At 41.3% G+C, this 12551-nt stretch overlaps 1 protein-coding gene across 1 annotated transcript in view; it reads right to left on the bottom strand.

Moving 5' to 3' along the window:
• dlg2 (discs, large homolog 2 (Drosophila)) overlaps positions 1-12551 on the bottom strand; it is a 658820-nt gene that overhangs the window by 535598 nt on the left and 110671 nt on the right. The gene's annotated exons all lie outside the window — the stretch shown is intronic.

The following is a 12551-nucleotide window of genomic DNA, read 5'->3' as shown; positions in this document are numbered from 1 at the left end:
CTTTGAAAGAGTTCACACTCCAAACCTTTTATTTATACTCCGCAAAATTTTAGATTTTACCGAAACTATGATATTTTTGAAGTGGTAATAGAAACACAGTAGGTAACGTGTTTGGAAATGGTGAAATGTAAATGTAATGTGCTGTTCACACCTCGATGGGTGTACTGGCAAGCAACGGTTTGCAATTCTGAAAAGAAAGAAAAATAGGTAAAGAAACGGGAAACTGGCAATGAAGCAGCAAACTGAGCCAGTAGGCTAAAGCCCAATGATGTGCACCTCTTTCCGCGACTACTCCTGCAACTCTTTCGTGTGGTTTGTGATTAAAATAGCTCTGTAATCCAGCTCCATTTTTAGACCTTCACAGCTTTATTCTAAGACTATTTATTAACTGCCAAGTGGTTTATGTAGAAGAAATACAGCCAAGCAGAAAATATGTAGACCAGGCACTGCTGTTATCAGGCATCAATGAGTGCATACAAGATGACAAAGACTTCATGATTCACACTGAGCCTATATGTTCCGTTTCCCGATACCTAATTGGTGAATAAATAGTAATGACCAGAAGCAAAACTCACTCACTGGTCTGTAAGGCTTGATGATTAAAGTACTGAGGCTACAGTGAATCTGGAAAGTATTCACAGCACTTTACTTTTTCCACAGTTTATGTTACAGCCTTATTCCAAAATGGAGTAAATTAAGTTTTTCCCTCAAGCTCATTCCAAAATGGAGTAAATTAAGTTTGTAAGCTTGTACTCACAACACCTCATAATGACAACATAAAATTTTTTTTCAAAATTATTAAAAATACACAACTAAGAAATCACACGTACATAAGTATCCACACCATTTCCTCAATACTTTATTGATGCACCATTGGCAGCAATTACAGCCTCAAGTCTTCATGAATATGATGCAGGGTTCTCCCCAGACAATGGAACAACGGTGCCACGCCATCATACTGCCATCTAGCGCCGCTATACTGTGGTGTCATCTCAGGATGTTTTAGCGGTAGACCTGGTGGGAATCTAACGGCACGCAAACCCGCTTTTGCGGGAAACTTCACATAAATAAGTTCAGCTCTTTATTTTATCCTGTTTACATCCAGATGACACAAACCATGACAAAACAAGCCTTACACGAAGCCAAATCTCTGCATTTTTTGTTTCGTCTTTGTGGGGACGTAGCAATCGCTGGGGAAGACGCATGCCGGCGCCAAGTGTCACGGAGGGAGGTGCACAGTCAATTCGATCAACGCTGTCTGCTGTGGGATCAATCAGATCAGAGGCTAAGAACGATACTTCAGCCTCTGTGACAGTGACCAGGGAGGCTTTTATGAAGAAAACGGCAGAACGGAATTCAAAATTATTCAGGTACCGAGACACACTTTGAGATTTTGGTGTTGGACAGTGTTGTATAGTAACAAAGTAAAAATACTTCACTACTGTACTTAAGTACGTTTTGGGAGACTTTGTACTTTACTTGAGTTTTTTAAATTCAGCTTACTTTCACTTTTACTTCACTACATTTCTGACCTTAATTGCATATTTCTACTCCGATACAATTTCTATGCGCCATGCCGTTACTCGTTCAAAAAAAAAAAAAAAAAAAACACAAACACACACACACACACAGGAAATGATCATTTCTCTACATTGATTACAGACCTGCAGCAGGTCTGTAATCAACTTTTCTGCAGCGCGGCTTTGCTTTGAACCTTGAACCAATCAAAGCAGTGAGTCGCAGGTCGAAGCAGTGCTTCGATCTATGATTCATGGATTTTATTTCACTTTATCCTAATTTTTTCCAGCTAAAACCCTGAAGAGCATATGTCTGAGTAATAATTAATATTTTATGTTAAACCGACCTGTTTTGGTCTTCTGAAACAGTTGACAGATGTATTTTATAACTTAAAAACGGGACCGATGCTAATGCGTTAGCATGTCTATAGCGTTTTCAATGTTAAAGTTAGCATTAAGCTGTTCGCATCAGCACATTTGTGTTGATTTGTTTTCTGTATAATTAATGGCTCAGCATTCATTGTCGTAAAAGAGTCAAATTTTAATTTTTTTAATTTATTTTTATTCATATATTATAGCAACAACAATAGTCTACATGATAGACAATAATAGTCAATAATAATAGACTAATAATGTTACAATACAATTTTAGAGAAAGAGACAAAAAGAACCTAATGAAACAAAACACAACAGAAAAGATAAAACCATGTAACAATGAAAATAAATAAATACATATAGACAAATAACTGTTTCCTGTGAACACCTAGTGAGTTTAGAAACCTTGTTTCTGAAGTGTTTTTTTGTGTGATGTGTTCAATTTTCAGTATTTTGACTAATACTACCAGTCATTTACAAGCCTAGATAAACTTTTATATATAAAAAAAAATCAGTCTGTTTTTGATTATTAACATTTACTTGTACTTTTACTTTCAATACTTGAGTACATTTAGTTGTACATTACTTGTCATACTTACACTCAACAAAAATATAAATGCAACACTTTTGGTTTTGCTCCCATTTTGTATGAGATGAACTCAAAGATCTAAAACTTTTTCCACATACATAATATCACCATTTCCCTCAAATATTATTCACAAATCAGTCTAAATCTGTGATAGTGAACACTTCTCCTTTGCTGAGATAATCCATCCCACCTCACAGGTGTGCCATATCAAGATGCTGATTAGACACCATGATTAGTGCACAGGTGTGCCTTAGACTGCCCACAATAAAAGGCCACTCTGAAAGGCGCAGTTTTGTCACACAGCACAATGCCACTGTTTTGTAACAAGGTTCGGTCAGATCGGCACACAGAAATGATCACACAGACTGCATTTTGCTAGAACAAACAGGCGTATATTTATTCCCCACAAAAGCAGTTACATCAAACACAAGTGGTTGCAGCGCATAAAATATCTCTCTCTTACCGTGACGCCTTTAAGGTGGAGAGCCAACACCTTCGGCAGAGTGCGCTTGTCAACCGGCTGGGCGTTCGTACATAACCCGCAGCAGACTCTATCGGAGCATGGCTCTGCCCCCTCTTTTCTAGTGTGTGCGCGAAGGGAGGGTGAGTGGCCATCTCAAACTCCCTGGCGCACATAATTCCTTTAATCAACAGGCATCTGAAAGTTATTTCCTCTTGCAAAAACATAATAACCCCAGCTCTTCACTCCCAGTTCAGAATGACCCCAGCATGCTTCACTCCCAGTTCAGAATGACCCCAGCATGCTTCACTCCCAGTTCAGAATGACCCCAGCATGCTTCACTCCCAGTTCAGAATGACCCCAGCATGCTTCACTCCCAGTCGTTAGTGGCTGCAAAAACAAATTCAGTGTAACAATAACAAGTACATCATTAGGGTTACTTTAAGACAGGGGCAAAACAACAATCTTTTCTCCACACAGCCACAGATGTCGCAAGATCTGAGGGAGCGTGCAATTGGCATGCTGACAGCAGGAATGTCAACCAGAGCTGTTGCTCGTGTATTGAATGTTCATGTCTCTACCATAAACCGTCTCCAAAGTCGTTTCAGAGAATTTGGCAGTACATCCAACCAGCCTCACAACCGCAGACCACGTGTAGCCCAGGACCTCCACATCCAGCATGTTCACCTCCAAGATCGTCTGAGACCAGCCACTCGGACAGCTGCTGAAACAATCGGTTTGCATAACCAAAGAATTTCTGCACAAACTGTCAGAAACCGTCTCAGGGAAGCTCATCTGCATGCTCTTCGTCCTCATCGGGGTCTCGACCTGACTCCAGTTCGTCGTCGTAACCGACTTGAGTGGGCAAATGCTCACATTTGCTGGCGTTTGGCACGTTGGAGAGGTGTTCTCTTCACGGATGATGCGAAGGAGATGTGTTGCACTGCATGAGGCAAATGGTGGTCACACAAGATACTGACTGGTATCTCCCCCCAATAAAACAAAACTGTACCTTTCAGAGTGGCCTTTTATTGTGGGCAGTCTAAGGCACACCTGTGCACTAATCATGGTGTCTAATCAGCATCTTGGTATGGCACACCTGTGAGGTGGGATGGATTATATCAGCAAAGGAGAAGTGCTGACTATCACAGATTTCGACTGGTTTGTGAACAATATTTGAGGGAAATGGTGATATCGTGTATGTGGAAAAAGTTTTAGATCTTTGAGTTCATCTCATACAAAATGGGAGCAAAACCAAAAGTGTTGCGTTTATATTTTTGTTGAGTATAAGTACAATGAATACTAGATACTTTAAGACTTTTACTTGAGTATCATTTCAATCAGTGACTTGAACTTCTACCAAAGTCATTTTTTTAATGGGTATCTGTACTTTTACTTAAGTGTGATTTTCCAGTACTTTATACAACACTGGTGCTGGATAGCTGCGTGCATCATTTCCATTTTTCTATCTTTTAAAGGACATGTCGCACTGAAATCATAACATTTGTTTCTGACAGCGTTTCTTAGAGGAAACTGCGCACTTGAACGCTGCTAACATTAAAAACTGAACCACAGATTAATTACAAAGTTTATATAAGTGTGATGTGGTATTATGATGACTCCTTTATTTAAGTGATAACTGTTCATTTTGATGCAGTCACGGTAAAATTAGCTGCTTTCCACTGTGCAAAAACTTAGTGCGCACGCACATCGTGCAAATGCACATTGTGCGAGTGCGGTGCGCGCTGCTCCGTTAAAGAACAGTCTCACATCAAGACAGACACTCAAATTAAAACAAAAATAAACCCCACCAGCTCCACTGAGAAGAAAAAAAAAAAACCTGAACAGTCATCTACTTGTGATTTCCAAAGTCCGCTCCACCAAAGGAGTCCCCACGCATGCACGGATCGCCAGCCGGTTTCGCGGAGCTCCTCACAAACCTCCTCTCACGGTTAGACAGAAAGTCCATTATCTCCTGAAAATAACGTATTCTGACTTTTTTCCAACGTAAAAAAAAATGCACCTGCGTGTCCAGCCTGTAAAGAAACCGCGTTGCGTTGCAGGCTCAAGGCGGAACTAAAATAGTGTCCAGTGACAGAAACGGCAGCGTCACCATACGTTAGAATCCAAAATCTGACAGACTGAAAAAATTAAGTTTTGGGGTGAAGTGTGTCGCCTCCTGTCTCTGTACAGTCTCTGTAAATCTGAACCTTTACTTTCAAATGAAAACTCACAAGCGTCATTATTGGACGAAGCAGTGTTCTTTTCTTCACTGTGTCAGCCTGATGGTTCTGCTTTTCCTAAAATGTACATTACACGCTGAGAAATGCCAACAAATGCAGAGTAAAATACAGAGTAATAAGACGTTTTCCAGAAATGCACCTGCTGACTCGGGGAGGAAAGTTGGACCTTTTGTTTTTCTATTTTTATTTTATTTTTTGACAATATAGAGACGTGTCAAAATCTGAATCTCAAGGACAAGGTGACATTTTCACACTGAAGTGAATTCCCCCAGCCTGGTGATATTGTGACTTGGGAATTCAAACTTTTCAAATTGAAAACTACACAGGGGAAAAGTGTAAAAAAGTCCCACATTTTAAATTGTCTTTCTGTACATTGTTTTTTCTTTCAAATATGTATATTGCACATTTGTTACAGTGTGTCAACAAAACACAAACACTAGAGTAATTTAACTAATCAACAATTCAGCACAGAATCAGACCAGAAACAGTACTAAAAGATTTTCTTTTTTGTCTTTGGGCTTCATGACAAAGTCTGGAAGCGTTGCACGCGGTGATAGTTCCCAACAGCACCGCTATACTAAAAATTTCTGGGGAGAATCTTGTGATGCCACAAGCTTGGTGCACCTATCTATGGGCAGTTTTGCCCATTCTTCTTTGCAGCCCCTCCCAAGCTCCATCAGGTTGGATGGGGAGCATCACTGCACAGACATTTTCAGAGATGTCTGGCTGGGCCACTCAAGGACATTCACAGAGTTGTCCTGAAGCCACACCTTTGATATTTTGGCTGTGTGCTTAAGGTCATTGTCTAGATGAAAGTTGAACCGTTACCCCAGTCTGGGGTCAAGAGCGCTCTGTAGCAGGTTTTCATCCAAGATGTCTCTGTACATTGCTGCATTCGTCTTTCCCTCAATCCTGACTAGTCTCCCAGTTCTTGCCACTGAAAAACATCTCCACAGCATGATGCTGCCACCACCTCACTGTAGGGATGGTGCCTGGTTTCTCCAAATACAACATCTGGCATTCACACCAAAGAGTACAAGCTTTGTTTGATTAGACCAGAGAAGTTTGTTTCTCATGGTCTGAGAGTCCTTCAAGTTCCTTTTGGCAAACTCAGGTGGGCTGCCATGCGCCTTTTACTAAGGAGCAGCTTCTGTCTGGCCACTCTACCATGCAGGCCTGATTGGTGGATAACTGCAGAGATTGTTGCCCTTCTGGAAGGTTTTCCCCTCTTTACAGAGGAATGCTGGACCACTGAGAGGAATTCTGGAGATCTGACAGAGAGACCTGGTCACCTCCCTGACTAAGGCCTTTCTCCCCCATTTACTCAGTTTAGACAGGTGGCCAGCTCTAGGAAGAGTCCTAGTGCATCTGAACCCCTTCCATTTACAAATGATGGAGGCCAGTGTGATCACTGGGACCTTCAAAGCAGCAGAAATGTTTGTGAATCCTGTCCCAGATTTGTTCCTCAAGACAATCTTGTCTCGGAGGTCTACAGACAACTGCTCTGACTTCATGTTTGGTTTGTGCTCTGACAACAACTGTGGGAACTTATATGTCAAGAAGCGTGTGCCTTTCCAAATCATGTTCAATCAAATGGAGTTGCCCTGGTGGACTCCAATTAAGTTGTAGAAACATCTAATGGATGATCAGTGTAAACAGGATATACCTGAGCTCTATTTTGAGCTTCATGGCAAAGGCTGTTAATACTTATGCACACGTGATTTCTTTGTTGTTTTTATTTTTTAATACATTTTCAAAAATCTAAAAAAGAAAAAACTTTTTCTCATTGTCATTATGGGGTATTGTGTGTAAATATTTGAGGAACAAAAATGTATTTAATCAATTTTGGAATATGGGTGTACCATAAAATGTGGAAAAAGTGAAGCGATGTGAATACTTTCTGGATTCACTGAAAAAGCTGGTAGCCTCAGTGGTTTGCAAAGAAAATCAAGAGCATTTTGCAAAGCTAAAACTGACACAAACGTAACTTCTCATTCATTTTGCATGCAGCTCTTTGCAAAACAGTGACTAACAGGTAGTTAACAGGGTCCCCTGTAATTGCAAAAGAACTTGAGGTAGCAAACTAAATCATGACATGGTGGTACACTAAATACTTGTCTACTGTACATTTTCAGCTTTTTTGCATTACTTCATCCGTTGATGATCAGAATATGGATTAGGTTGTCTAAAAACAGTAACTCCAGCACAGAAACAACACACTCTTTTATAGTATTTTTTTGTCCCTCACCCCATTCCTTAATTTTCTTCTGATGCTCAGCTATGGCACAATAGCCATCATGCCCCTGAAGCATTACATAACATGGCCATGGAATGAAAACTGCACATCATTATGCAGTGAACACTCATTACGGAGAGATGAATGCTTAAGGTTGTACAGCTGAATATGGGCTCATGGCCTAAAGACACAAGCACCAAAGTCTTGACAAGTGAGCTTTCTGAGGCTTTTGTGTGACTGCCGATGAAGGTTCTCAGCCATCTTGATAGGAGATATTTAGATGTAACAAAAAGCCACTGGACATCTTGTTGAATCTTATTACATTTAGTGAAGACAAAACAGTAGGTCCAGCAGCATTCACGTTAACATCTAGGTACTTTGTATACCTATAACATGCTTTCCTCACAGCTATGAACATGCCACAGTAAGTAGCCATCCTGCTTTAAGTATAACTGATCTCATCAGATCTCAGTAATTTTGAGTCGGCCCTTATTAGTATTTGCTTGGGAGACCGCTTTGATAGACCTGAAGCGGTGTGCGTTTCTCCATAAAGAACTGGAGTTGCATCAGGAAGATCATCAGGCATAAAACATGTGCCAATGTGGATTTGCACTGAATCCACTGTGGTGAACCCAAATATCTGGGGGAAGCCAAAACACAAACAACAACAAAAAAAGAACAAAATGAACATGTCACAATAACTGGCTACAGTTGATGCACAATTGTATGTTGACATACCCCTCCCCAACCATATTCTCTAGCTCCTTCTTGTGAATCCTAGTGTGTTTAAACAGTTTTACAATTTTAAAGAATAATAATCTGCAAAAGAGAAAAAACTTGAGTTTCTTCAACTGTAAATACCAAAATTATAAAATTATTCATGTAACTTTGTGTTCACGCTGTATTTGGAAATTTGTTACTTTTTTTTTTTTTTTTTAACCAAAATGATCATTTCTGAGTTGAATAATTATGTTAATTCATACTCCATGGTAATAAGTATGCATTAACCTCTATAAAGTATTTTTTTCATTGTTACCCATGTCCCTCAAGGTCTCATGTCAGTGCTGTTACCAAACAATAAGTTTTCCATTCCAACACCTCCCTCAGGTCCTTACTTGGCCAATATGCGGCTCTCACTGTCCGACTTTGGAGGGAAGTTCAACAATGACCCAACAGCAGCAGCAGTAATATTCCGAGAGCATACTGGACATCTTTACAGAGATCAGTGTACAACCTTTGCAACTGCTGCAATCCAGGTAATTCCCCTTTTCTTTCCAGAGAATAAAAATTCTTTTAATCTGTTAGGATGATAATTTTTTCTATAACAGAAGCAAAGATTGCTTGCAATACCTGGAGACCAGCATCTCCTTCTACCTGGAGGAGTTCATCCCCAATATCACAGATCCTTACAGCTTTCCCAACCCACGGCTGTTTCATCACCTTTAGAGTCTCACTGAAATTTGGTAATCCACAACTGGATGGCAGATAATATGCCAGACTCTGCTATCAGAGATGTCAGTAATCCTTGTAAAAGAACAGTGCAGCAGAGTAATCTATCAGGTCCATAACCACCACTTGGTAAGACTGCGATGGGATGAGATTTAAGTTTGAAGAAATGTAGTCCTTTGATTCCTCTACAGACAGGTGGAGGGTCACGAGAGTACACTTGGGGTATGACTTGCTTGCATTTTACTCTAACAACTGCCGACCCTTATGCCACGTTCACACCGGGCACGACCAGATGCCACAAATTTGCGTCGGTCGCGTGGCGACGGAAGCGCCACCATCGCCCGGTGTGTCGCTCTGCTTTCGCTGTGAAAATTCATCCCAGTGCATCATCAAATAGGAGGAGCTTCCATTCCGCTCGCCGGCTCCGGCTGTCAGTCAAGTTAACATGACGGACCTTGCTCACACGGAGCGAGTTGTTGTGGAAAGCTGACAAACGTCATGAGACGTTCCCAATTCTGGGAGTATCATTATTTGCTGCAGGAGGTGCGTCTGGATGACAGCCGTTTTCAGCGGTCCTTCCACCCCTGCAGGACCCAGTTTGAGGACCTCCTGTCCCGTTCATGCGTGCACATGTAAACAATAAAAAAATAAATAAATAAAAAAAAACTCCGCTGCCCCTGCTGTGGTGCTGCTCCTCGCTCTTCAGATCAAATCAATTTTATTTATATAGCTCCAAATCACAACAAACAGTTGCCCCAAGGCGCTTTATATTGTAAGGCAAAGCCATACAATAATTACGGAAAAACCCCAACGGTCAAAACGACCCCCTATGAGCAAGCACTTGGCGACAGTGGGAAGGAAAAACTCCCTTTTAACAGGAAGAAACCTCCAGCAGAACCAGGCTCAGGGAGGGGCAGTCTTCTGCTGGGACTGGTTGGGGCTGAGGGAGAGAACCAGGAAAAAGACATGCTGTGGAGGGGAGCAGAGATCAATCACTAATGATTAAATGCAAAGTGGTGCATACAGAGCAAAAAGAGAAAGAAACACTGTGCATCATGGGAACCCCCCAGCAGTCTAAGTCTATAGCAGCATAACTAAGGGATGATTCAGGGTCACCTGATCCAGCCCTAACTATAAGCTTTAGCAAAAAGGAAAGTTTTAAGCCTAATCTTAAAAGCTCTTCCCCCAAACTCTGTCATAATTGTGTTTAGAAACCAGTCACCATTTGTTTTATTACACATCTGTGTGGTTAATAAATAAAATAATCTTCACGGACGATTCGCTCGAGTACCCTCAGAGATAAAACACCTACTGTGAACACAAGCGACACCAATATAATCCCTGGCAACTTTCATGGTCTTAACTGTGAGACAACTCCTACATTTTCTATATGCGTCACGAGTTGTGTCCACCTTTGCAATATTGATAAATGACACTGTTGACAAATGGTAAATGTGCATTACAGTTTTCAAAACATCAACACCACTGCCCATTGACACTCCTGATCACCAATGGGAAATAGTGGACATGCATCCAGAGCATATATAATCACAGTTTTCACACTATGTGGGCCGAAGTTAAACCTGACGGACATGTCAAAAGTGAGGCCATACAGTCCTGCAGCTCAATCCACAATAAATGGTACTGCTAGGAGCATGAAGCAAGTTGCTCAGAGATACGGCAAAAAAATTTTTATCTCACAGCTAAAACAGAGAATTTGCAACACCTAATTCAATTCAATTAGGCCTTTGTGGTCCTTGTATACTGGACATAACGAAATTATACGTTCCTTGGTGCTACCAAAAAACAAAAAGCCCGAAAAGGTACTCTATACAAATATTAAATAAAAGTACAGAATAAAATTTTACTATTTGTATGTATGTGCATACTATGTCCTACTGCACATGGTCAAAATGGATACTGCACACACAGTCAAGTTTACGCAGCATTGAGTGCTATTATTGGTTTTGGATAAAAGCTATTTTAGGCTATAAGCACTGAGGATTCTACACATATATGAACACAAATATGACGGCAGAAGTCCAAGAATACATCTATAAATAAAAATCAGCCAATGAGAGCGTCTAAGAACAGACAAGGATGAACAATGAACAATGTGCAGCGGCATATAGTGAGCAGTGATGTACACAATAACTGCAGCCAGTAATAAAACGTAAAGCACAATGGTATACAACATCCAGTTTCAATAAAAACCAAGATGAGTCGGATCTTGTAAAATGTTGTGGGCTCTTCTGAGGCAGCAGGATCTGTATAGATCTTCCAGAGAGGGGGCAAGGCAACCGATCTCCGCCGAGTTAATGACCCTCTGTAGCGCACGTCCTCTCAGCAACTGTGTAGCTGGCAAACCATCCACAGATGCTGTACGTCAAGATGTTCTCCATAGAACATGGGGAAAAAGACAGGAACAGTTTTTGTGTCGGCTGGTTCTTCCAGAGTATTCCCAGGAAGTGCAATTTTTGCTCTGCCCTCGTATACCCCTATTCCACAGAGCTCCATTTCTTCCTGTTTCATCCCAAAAAGCAAATCAGGATGCATTCTGAAGCATCACAGTAACTCCTTGAGCCATCTTTTGTCAATCTTGAACAAACTTGGTATACGCAACAGTTATGACTGTCATCGGTACCAATTTTGAAACGGGGGTGAAATTTTCAAGCTGTTCAAAAATTTCAACCTGATTTGACAAAACAGCATTATTATGTTGTCACTTCTGGGTCTTAACAGCTTCAATCATGTTCAAACATCTTCAAACTGGATAGTCCTAGTGAGTGCAGGTTGATACTTGTTTGATTATGCTCCAGCAGGGTAAGAATTTGAAGCAAAAGCAGCGCTGATTGCAGTTCTGGCTGACAACTCAGCCAGGCCCAGCTTTACTTTCATTATCGAGTGGATTGCCAGATATATGCTTTATAAGCTAGCCAGTTGCCAGGTCTGCACTTTATAAGCCTAATAGGAGGCCAGTAAGCAGTAAGCAGTTTCATCCTGTTTTTGCACTTCTTCTGAATCATGGGGATCGTAATAGAACAGTGTCCTGTGAAACAGGGGTGTTAATGGCAGCAGGTAAAGTCCTCCTCATTGTGGACACCCAGAAACTGTAAATTCCGAGACCCTCTCCGATGAGAAGAGGCTGAATATCCGTGTTTCCTCCTGAAGTAAATTATCAGCTCCTTGGTCTTGGTTGTGTTCAGAAGCAAGTCTGTTTCTGTGCACCACCTCGGCACTCTCTGTACCTCATCCTCACATGCAGACTCACCGCCTTCTAGGTTGACCAGATGTCCCATTTTGTGCCCCAAATTTTGATTGTTTCTGTTGCTGTTTGTCATGGTTCTCCATGACCCCTGGTTTTTATTCTGTTTTTAACCTTGTTGTCATGTGTGAGTTTTCCCCCAGATGGCGCCCTCGGGTTAGTTCTCCACCTGCTGTGCTTCACTGCTCATCTCAGCCGCACACCTGCTGTGAATAAGCGACTGATGAGTGGCAGACTATTTAAAATCAGACTTTTAGATTAATGGTTGCCAGATTCTTGCATGAGACTCCACAGCCAGATTCTTCCCAGAGATCCCAGGTGCTTCCATGATCCTGTGGACCGAGCCCGAGTCCTCTCTGTGACCTTGACAGTGTCTTCCTGCTGCTCCCATGTGCCTAAGATGTCGGAGCTTCCCGC

Source organism: Thalassophryne amazonica, chromosome 9 (genome assembly GCF_902500255.1).
Source record: "Thalassophryne amazonica chromosome 9, fThaAma1.1, whole genome shotgun sequence".
Taxonomy (NCBI): domain Eukaryota; kingdom Metazoa; phylum Chordata; class Actinopteri; order Batrachoidiformes; family Batrachoididae; genus Thalassophryne; species Thalassophryne amazonica.
The sequence above is the reverse complement of the archived record's forward strand: the minus strand, read 5'-3'. Positions and strand labels throughout refer to the sequence as shown.